Source organism: Triticum aestivum, chromosome 2A, assembly GCF_018294505.1.
Source record: "Triticum aestivum cultivar Chinese Spring chromosome 2A, IWGSC CS RefSeq v2.1, whole genome shotgun sequence".
NCBI classification, from domain to species: Eukaryota; Viridiplantae; Streptophyta; class Magnoliopsida; order Poales; family Poaceae; genus Triticum; species Triticum aestivum.
In genome coordinates, this window is record NC_057797.1 from 5,361,337 (window position 1) to 5,372,087 (window position 10,751).

A 10,751-nucleotide genomic window follows, 5' to 3' on the forward strand; every position below is an offset into this window, starting at 1 on the left:
GATCACATTGGTTATTTGACGGTCCTGTTCCGGCAATAGGATCAAATTATCCCCCAAAAAAGTCCCAAAGTTTAACATGGAACTTAACAGAAAGCCTTCTGACGGCAGTTGTCCGCTCCGCTCTATCATAAGCTAGCCTTTATAGTCTCTTCTCTTGAATGTCAAGTTGACAAAATCAATCGATGGCGACTGATTGCATGATCATGGACTAAGATGTTGATTACCTAAGCAATTCATACTTCACAAGGTTGATCGCCCTTCAGGGTCTTCAAGAAGAAAGAAGAGATTTTTGTAAACTCAAATCCTGTTTTGTTCTTTCTATATGTGTGGATATCCTCCATGGTGATTCACAAAAGCAGCGAACATGCATGAATGAATAATTTCTAGCAAACTGGCCAAGAAGTGGCATGCCTGATATCTTCGTTAGCCATTACTTTGTAAGTGATGCCATGATAAATGACCTAGATATGAAAGACATATTGCCTGGATATGTTAGATCCACTATCTAATACTCCACCCGATCCATAAAAAGTGTCGTGGTTACACTTATTATGAATCAGAGGGAGTATTAAACAGATAAGCGCTTTTCTGAAAGTTACTTTTGGGCTGTCACTCTTCCCCTTCTATGTATGGCGCAGCGAAGCATCCAAGCGGCGACACGGGTGGGGCAGTCTTGAGTCTAGGGACATGTAATTTTTTTTCACCCGTTGTAAGGCACGAACATATTTGCTAGTCCTAAAAAAAAGAATGAAAAAGAAGATGACAAGGAAGCAAACAAGAAGATGAAGTTGAATTTAATGATATGAAAACTTATTTCAAGACTCCAAAAATAGAAACGAAATTACCTATGAATTAGTACCAATATCCGGAATGAAAAGCATGAAAACATGCAACGAAAAAATAATTTGAATTTGAAAAGAAATTTAACCGTGTCCAAAATTGATCTTATTTTGAAGATTTAAATATCATGAATACTAATATCCAAACGGTTTGTCAATCGGATATTTTTTTTAAAAGATATAATTGATACAAACTATGTAATCAGACTGAAAGGCATGGGTGGGTGGGATGTATGTAATACTACCGTTTTTACTTCAAACATATCCGCTAGTCACTTTGTCGTGAGGCCTCCTCGCTAGCTGTCCCACACGTCATAGAGGTGGGTAAGAAAGTTAGCTGGATTAAAGGAGAGAGAAGATACTGTGATGTATATGTTTCAGACAATATGTGGTATTGCCATAATAGAGCAATACATGCACATATCCCCAAACGAAATATGCGGCATCCCACAACTCAGTAGTAATCAGTGCCATCAGAAAAATCACTCTCGTGAATTTGCCCATTGTGGTTGTAGATGCTCTTAGCATGCACTCGGCGGCGGGTCCGTCAATCTACGGGATTACCCTTTTGTTCGAGGGGTATCAATAGGATTATTAGGTCAAGGTTTTAAATAGCGGGTAATGTGCTGGTAGCGGATTGGGTTTTGAATACCCCCAAAATGATTAAATTAAATAGAAAAAAGCCCAAACTAGATATAACTCGGTGTTTGGGCTGGGCTCAGGTTGGGATTTTTAGACCGGGCTTTGTTGAGTCCGGCCCAACCATCTGGCCTGGTTCAAGGTCTACCTAAAGCCCAACCACCCCTCAAAAAAAAAACTAAAGCCCAACTCCAAAGGAAGGAAAAAAGGTCCCACTTCCTGCTGACCTTGGCTGCTACCTACTCCTTATTGCTCATCGGCGGCGACAAAATCCCGCACGATACCGGCGGCGGGCTCGCGCATCAATCCATGGCGCATGACCTCCTTGCGCCATCAGAGAGAACTTGCGCTCTTGCACGACCGGCCGTCCTCTCTGCCAGTACAGTCTCCTTCGGCGGCCCCACATTCAGTACAGTCCCCTTCGGCGGCTCCACATTCCCGCCGCCGCCACCTTTACTTGCACTTACACATTCAAGAACTGCGCGCCAGAATCAGCCATTGAATTTATGTTGCAATAACCCAGCAACGACATGCGCGCATGAGAAACACTGTCTCTGTTCCAAAGCGATCTCCATAGCCATAGTTGCCAGTTTTGGATGCTCGCCAGGGTTTATGCTTCCAAATGCAATCGACTTGAAAAAATGCCAATAACCTTCTTGAGAGAGATAGTCCAGTCGAAGTGCTTCCGTTGTTCCCAGATTCACAATTCTGTCTGACCTGAAAGATAATAAGCGTTCCTACCCCCTCGAGGGGAGCCGTGGTTCTATTTATATTGATTGATGCGGCCGAAGCCAAGCTTGGAGTACAAGAAATATTACAAGGAGTTTGAGTAGGAGAAGGAAAGGAGTTTGAGATGCTACGGAAACATATTCTCTAACACCCTCCCTTAATCTTAACTACCCTAGATTAAGATTACTCTTGAACTCCTCAAATGGTCTTGATGGCAATGCCTTTGTAAAACCGTCTGCTACTTGATCCTTGGAGGGAATAAACCGTATCTCGAGTTTCTTGGCTGCAACCCTTTCTCGCACAAAGTGAAAATCAATTTCGATGTGCTTTGTCCTTGCATGAAACACAAGATTTGCGGACAAATATGTTGCTCCCAAGTTATCACACCATAAACATGAGATACGATTCTTCTTGATTCCCAATTCCTCAAGAAGTGATTCAACCCAAATGATTTCTGCAGTTGCATTTGCCAAGGACTTATATTTAGCTTCTGTGCTTGACCGTGACACGGTGGCTTGCTTTCTGGCACTCCAAGAAATAAGGTTAGACCCAAAAAATACTGCAAAGCCTCCAGTTGATCTTCTGTCATCACTGCATCCTGCCCAGTCAGCATCAGAGAATGCACTCACAAGAGAGGAATTAGACGGTCTGAAATGAAGTCCTATTCCCATAGTATGCTTTACATATCTTACAATTCTCTTGACAGGTGCAGAGGTAGGTGCATGCAGATATTGACAAACCTTATTGACAGCAAATGAGATATCTAGACGTGTGAGAGTTAAATATTGTAATGCTCCCACAGTACTCCTATACCTTGTACTTTCCTCCTCCTGAAGTGGCACACCTTCATATGCTGAAAGTTTTTCTGAGGAAGACAAAGGTGTAGGAACTGGCTTGCAATTCTTCATCCCCATGCGAGACAGAAGCTCAGTGATATATTTCTCCTGATTTAACACAATTCCATCTTGAGTTTTCTTGACCTCAATACCTAGGAAGAAATGCAAATCACCTAGGTCTTTCAAGGCAAACTCTGAGCTCAAATCATGCAGAAGTGCATTAGTAGCATTTTGTGAAGAACTTGCAACGATGATATCATCAACATATATAAGCACAAAAATGACTACTCCAGCCTTGTTATAAATAAACAATGATGTATCAGCTTTGGAGGCAATGAAACCAAGATATTTCAACTGTAAGCTCAATCTGGAGTACCATGCTCTGGGTGCTTGTTTTAAACCATAGAGTGCCTTGTCAAGCTTGCAAACATAATGTGGTGACTTCTTGTCCTCATAACCAGGTGGTTGTCTCATAAACACTTCCTCTTCTAGAATGCCATGCAAAAACGCATTCTGTACATCTAGATGTCGTAGACTCCAACCCTTGGATACAGCAATGGCTAGCACAAGTCTGATAGTTGCAGCTTTAACAACAGGACTGAAAGTGTCCTCATAATCAATACCATAACGTTGTTTAAAACCCTTTGCAACGAGACGTGCTTTGTACCTGTCAATGGAGCCATCTGCCTTCTTTTTAATTCTGTAAACCCATTTGCAATCGATGATATTTTTACCTTTCTGATTTGGTACAAGATGCCATGTCTTGTTCCTCATAAGTGCAGAATATTCCTCATCCATTGCCTTCTTCCACTTAGGATCATCAAGTGCACTATTCAATGTTGTTGGTTCTCCTGAAATACACAACATTCCATATGGTATAGTCCCATCTTTTCTTATTTTAGGATTCCGTATACCTTTCTGTAATCGAGTCATAACTCGTGAAGAAACTGCTGGCTGGACCACAGGAGCACTCGCCGCAGAAGATCCCGAGGAAGCTGCATGTGATGACACAGGCGAATCTGGCGCCACCTGCGCAGAGGATCCTGTAGCCGTTGGTGTGGCCGCTTGTGTGTCCACCACACGGGTGCCAGCCGCCCGAGCCGGCACAGCGGATCGACCGCCCGACCGTGGTTGCAGGCGCGCGCTGGGCGAGGGAGATTCGGCCCCATGGCTGGTACCGCCTGCTGCTGAGGTGGCGGCGTGGGAGTGGCGCGCGCTGGGCGAGGCAGATTCGGCCCCTCAGCCGACCCCGCAGCTGGTCCCGCCTGCTGCTGAATCAGCGCTGCGGTTGGTGGGAGCGCGATCCGAGGCTGATTTGGCCGCGGGATCCGAGGTCTGCGCACGAACAGGAGTTGCGGGCGCCGCCGGATCAGCTTCGTCATCTGTGCCAGGTTCGTCGCCTTCCTCAGCATGAAGTATAAGATGATCTTGAGCTTGATTTTCAAAATTTTGATCATTTTGAGCGCCGTTTTCACCAGGGACCTGTACAGGCAACAGAGAAGAACCAATACCAGCAGGAATATCATCACTTTGGTTAGTACAACTGTCGCCCCCATGATCAAAAGACCGAAGATGTGGAGGAAGAAGAAGGATTTCCTTGCGGAGAAGTGCACCAGCATTGGGATGAAGGGAAGCAAAAGGGAACACTGACTCATCAAAAACTACATCTCTGGATATGTAGACCCTACCAGTAGGAACATCTAGACATTTAACTCCTTTGTGCATGGGACTATAGCCTAAGAAGACACACTTTTTGGAGCGAAAAGCGAGTTTGCGTGTGTTATAGGGTCTGAGGTTGGGCCAACATGCACAACCGAAAACACGAAGAGATGTGTAGTTGGGTGTGACACCAAGGAGTCGTGTAATAGGTGTTTCAAATTTGATGACTTTACTAGGAAGCAAATTGATAAGATATGTAGCGGTTAAGAATGCTTCATCCCAGAATTTGAGTGGCATGGATGCATTTGCTAGCAATGCTAGCCCCATATCAACTATGTGACAGTGCTTTCTTTCAACAGATCCGTTTTGTTGATGAGCATGAGGGCAAGAGACATGATGTGAAATACCAAGTTTTTGGAAGAAAGAGTTCAATTTTTCATACTCACCACCCCAGTCACTTTGCATAGCAATGATCTTGGAGTTCAGTTTGCGTTCAACAAGGTTTTGAAAATTGATGAAGACTTGGAATACATCAGACCGTTTCTTTAACAAGTAAATCCAAGTAAATTTACTATAGTCATCAATAAAGCTTACATAGTAAGAAAATCTCCCAACTGAAGTAGGGGCTGGTCCCCATACATCTGAAAATATAAGTTGTAGAGGAGCAGTAGACACACTAGTAGAGATGGGATAGGGTAATTGATGACTTTTTGCTTGTTGACACGGATCACAAACTGACTCAACACTATTCTCATAAGAGAGTTTATTTTTGCTAAGAACATATTTAACTATGACTGAAGATGGATGACCTAATCGACTATGCCACCTTGATGATGATGGCTTGGTGACAATATTTGCTTGTTTATTGGACCATGAAGATGATGATGATGATATGAGTGGATAGAGGCCTCCCACGCACCGTCCTCTAAGAATGATTCTCCTTGTGCTCAAATCCTTAACCAAGAAAAAGTGAGGATAGAATTCTATAAGAACATTATTATCAAGGGTGAATCGATGAACAGAAACAAGATTTTTGGAAGTTTGAGGAACATGCAAGACATCTTTAAGGTGCAAATTTTTCATGGGGTTTTGAACAATTGAACTACCAATGTGGGTGATATTCATACCAGAACCGCTTGCCGTGCGAATTTGGTCGCCTCCGTTGTACTTCTCCCGTACTGTCAGCTTGTCAAGTTCACCTGTGATGTGATTTGTTGCTACACTGTCTGCGTACCAATTAGTGTCCACGCCATAGGAGACAGCATGCGCCTCCTTCTCTTCTTGATCATTCTCTTCATAGCGCCACCAGCAGACACGTGCACCTCCTGGATGATGTCTATAGCATATCTGGCACTCAGGATAGTCATGCTGCTGCTCGCGTACCTGCTGTTGCTGTTGCTGTCGAGGGCGTCCTCTGAATCCGCCGCCTCTATTTGCAGGAGAAGGCTGGCGGTGACCGCGGTCACCGCGGCCGCGCCCTCTTCCTCCTCGCCCACGGGATCTACCACGGGACTGGCCGCGGCCTCTGTAGACGGCATTGGCAGATGAATGAAACCCGCCTGAAGACGAGTCTTCCAGCATCTCCATCCTCTGATCAAAGGCGGAGATCTGAGCGAAGAGGTCATCGGCGGTGATTGTGTTCTTGACAGCGCCGATCGCCGCCACCACGGAGTCGTAGTCGCGGTCGAGTCCTGCGAGTATGTAGTCCACCATCTCCGAATCAGAGACGGGACGACCAGCGGCAGCTAGTTCATCCCCAAGGCTTTTCATCTTCGCCATATACGCCGAGCTCGACATTGTGCCCTTCTTGGTATTGGTGATCGCGATCCTTAGATTGGTGATCCGGGACTGTGATTGCGAGGCGAAGAGATTGTTCACCGTCGTCCAGAGCTCATAGGTGGAGTCCTTCCCGACGACTTGCGCAAGGATTTCTGGAGACATGGAGTTGAGAAGATATGACAGGACCTGCTGGTCTTTGGCGATCCAGGGCCCGTACAGAGGGTTCAGCTCGAGGGCCGTCGTCTTGTCCGCCTTCGTGATCTCCACAGTCTTGGGTGGAGCGGCGTCAGAGTTGTCCAGGAGCCCGGTTACCTGCGCACCTCGCAGGGCTGGGAGCACCTGGGTCTTCCAGAGGATGAAGTTTCCTCTTGCTAGCTTCTCAGATGGCGGCGATCCGAGGTTGAGGCCGACGCCGGACGAAGAAGCCATGGAGACGATGATATGTGGTTCTAGGGTTTTGATTTGTGGTTAGATGTAGGAGAAGAGGTGGCTCTGATTACCATGAAAGATAATAAGCGTTCCTACCCCCTCGAGGGGAGCCGCGGTTTTGTTTATATTGATTGATGCGGCCGAAGCCAAGCTTGGAGTACAAGAAATATTACAAGGAGTTTGAGTAGGAGAAGGAAAGGAGTTTGAGATGCTACGGAAACATATTCTCTAACATGACCGACTGGTGATTATGATTTTGCTCCCACCGCAAGGTGTCATGCAGGTTGCGGAAGATTTCAGCCTTCTCCATGTTTCCTCGTTGATATCTAATGTTGTTCCCATGCCTGACTAGACCACTAATGCTGTTCCCTTGCAGGTTGACCACTTCTTCGTCCTCAAGACTACCTTGTGGAAAGAAGTGATCACGCACACTCCCATCCCTACAGACATACTCAACAAGGGTGCTCTTCCCTACTCTTGTTGGCCCAACAATCGGAAGTACAGCCAAGTCTGAAGTAGCACCAGGAGGAGGCAAGAAATTTAGGACCCGTTCCCTTTCCATTTGGCGACCAAACATGCAGTTGTCCAACAGCAGATACGTGCCATAAGGTTGGCGGAGGATGCGAGGATATAACTGCAAGAAGAAAAGAAACTCCTTCATACCAGCCACGGTGTCTTCAAGGGTGTCCACCATCCGTTGCAGCTCTTCTCGCTTGTTGCTGTTTGTGCCGAACAACAGTGCTTCTCTGTTGCTGCTACCACCGCGTGTGCGAGAGAAACGAAGGCGTTTGATTGGACTGGATTTTGACACTGCAGATGAGGAGTGGCTCATCTCCTCCTCCCCCTCCTTCTCGTCGAGGGAAGCTTGGAAGCTCAAGGCATCGAGAACGTAGCGGCCTCTGTACATTCCCTGCCTCAACATCTTGATCTGACGGAGCATCGCCTGGTTGGTGATGTGCCGTGCCTCGGCCTCCTCGACGATGATGTCGATTCTCAGTAGGACACTCTGTAGCCTCAGTAGAATCTTGTCGATGCCAGGCTGATGCTGAAAGTATTTGCTGATCACGAACGAAGCTGACCTGCTGATGAGGTCGCCTACGATTGCAGAGACGAGGATATCCATTGATCGCGAACCACCTCGACTCAGAGCTCGAGTGGCGCGATGGAAGAGGGATAAAATTAGCAATGGGTGATACTAGATATTTGCGGGTGTTACTAAATTTTGACCAGAGACCTGGGCCGGTGTTCTGGATGGAAGATTTAAAGGCGACTGACTATGGCAAGGTAGTATGAGGCACTGTGGCTAGTGCTGGATGCATCGGCATGCTATATATACGACGTGGTGGTGCCCTGCTAATGTTTGAGTAAGTCTTTGCCCGCCGTGTGAAATTGGGTTTGACTTAACTTGTGTGGACTTGCTGCTTCAGTTTCTTTTCTTTACTTGTACTGTTAATTTGATATATGTCACTGTCAACTTGGTGTATTGAAAAATGCCTCTGCAAAAAATGACTTACGCCCTGATTGGATTGTCGTTTTTCATGCTTTACACCCGTAAAATATACGGACCTCAATCCGTCGTTTCTCTTTCCAGTTGGAAATCAGAGTATTTAACAAAAAACTATCACAATTCGTGGAACCGTGACTACAAACTACCACTTTACAAATTTGTGCGGAAAACTACCATTTTCTCGTTAATCCTTGACTAAAAACTACCATATCTGAAAAGTGTCCGATTTGATTCTTTTAAACGCGTTTCTGACTAGTTGGGCCCACACATAAGCGGGCTAAAAAAGCAATCGGGTCCCTATTTATTTTTCAAAAAAGCAATCCAGTCCTGTAGCAGCGGCAGCGGCAGGAGGAGGAGGATGGTGGTGAAAAGCGGAGGCGGCGGCGGCGCGGAGGAGGGGGCCGCGGACACGGCGGTGCGACGGTGGGCTATGTTGCACGGATACTTGGATACGTATCGGATACGCGATACGGGGATACGTCTGATACGTCAATTTTCTAAAAACATGGATACGGGGATACGTTTATATATAGATGTTACATATATTAATTATTACAAATATGAAGAAAAATTTAAGTAACTTCTAGGTCAAAGCATGCCTCAATACGATTACCCCTTTCTTTTCTTGCACTTAGTCCACTTCCATTAATTGGCAGTGAGATTTGCCTAGGTTTGCTGTTCCAATCAATGCATCCACACTCTCTTGCTCACCTTTCAATTGAACAAAAACATTGACAGACATGTTTTCACATGAACTCGCGCCCATGTTGGGAATCTTCAAAAGGTGTGCCTTTATTATTGAGGGGATTTCACGTCAAAAGAGGGGTTTTAGGTATCCAAAACGTATCGCAGAAGTATCCTAGGAGTATCAAACATTATTTTCTTTTTTTTTAAATCAATATATCGAGGGATACTTACGGGATACGTATCGGGCAGTATCGGGGCAGTATCCGGGTATCGGGGCAGTATACGGCTGGATACGCGCACTTTCTAAAGTATTCGTGCAACGTAGACGGTGGGTGGAGGCCGGCGGCGCGGAGGAGGGGGCCGCGGACACGGCGATGCGGTGGTGGGTGGAGGCCGGCGGCGGGAGGCTGGTGCTGGACGGCGGGCTGGCCACGGAGCTCGAGGCCCACGGCGCCAACCTCAACGACCCGCTCTAGAGCGCCCAGTGCATCCTCTCCTCCTCGCACCTCATTCGCAAGGCAAGCCGCCGCCGCCCAAACACCCCATGTGTGATGTTCGCCGGCCCTCAGTTGTGGCTGTGGCCAGCCATGGCCGCACAGGTTGCCTGCTTCTGCTCCCGCTCCTCACCATCACTACCGCGTCATCAGCGGCGCTCCCGCTGCTCGTGCTTCTCTCTCTCAAGTCCTCCCTGAACGACCCGGCCGGCGCGCTCAGTCCATGGATGTATGCCGCAGTGGCCTCCACAGGCGCCACCCGGTCGCTCTCCCCTCCGTGGTGCGCATGGCCCAGCGCCGTGTGCGACGCGGCCACTGGCGACGTCGTCGGGGTCGATCTGTCTTGCCACGGGCAGCCATGGCTGGCCACAGCCACGGACAAGGGCCGGACTGGATTGCTTTTTTGAAAAAAAAAACTAGGGACCCGATTGCTTTTTTAGCCCGTTTATGTGTGGTCCCAACTAGTCAGAAACGCGTTTAAAAGAGCCAAATCGGACACTTTTCAGACATGGTAGTTTTTAGTCAAGGATTAATGAAAAAATGGTAGTTTTTCGCACGAATTTATAAAGTGGTAGTTTATAGGCACGGTTCCATGAATTGTGGTAGTTTTTTGTTAAATACTTTGGAAATCACATCTGACTGGCGATATATACCTGTAAAAAAAATACGGGCGTATAAATTTACCTCGATTCCAAGGGGGGCCTTAAGGAAATGCCATTGTAAAAAAAAGGGTTAATTCGATATAGGCCACTGGCGCATTGACATATTTTAAACTAGTTTATAATATGTGTATGGAGTGATTTGGACAAGCGGATAGTTGGATGTCAATCCTGATTTTTAGAAATGTGTCTAAGATTTTACTTTGGTACACTCCTCTTAAAAGTTTGCACAAATCTTAAATAAAGTAACTTAAAAAGGCTATCACCATATTAGCCAGCATATTAAACATTGATTTTGATACAAAAGACTATATTATCGTTCTTTATTGAAGGGGTACCTCCCAATCTCCACTTTTAATCTGAGAGGGGAGGGGGGGTTGTACCCAAACAAAGTTAAGTTTTTTTGGCAACCAACTCACTCAATACATATTTTGTTTGGTTTTTGAGGTGTCATGGTCTTTACTTTTCTCTAGCGTGAAAGACTACCCTTTGTT

At 46.3% G+C, this 10,751-nt stretch overlaps 1 pseudogene; it reads right to left on the reverse strand.

Annotated features, from left to right (window-relative positions):
• Positions 1-1,780: 1,780 nt before the first annotated feature.
• LOC123186862 (putative disease resistance protein RGA3) lies at positions 1,781-8,162 on the reverse strand (annotated as a pseudogene).
• Positions 8,163-10,751: the final 2,589 nt, after the last annotated feature.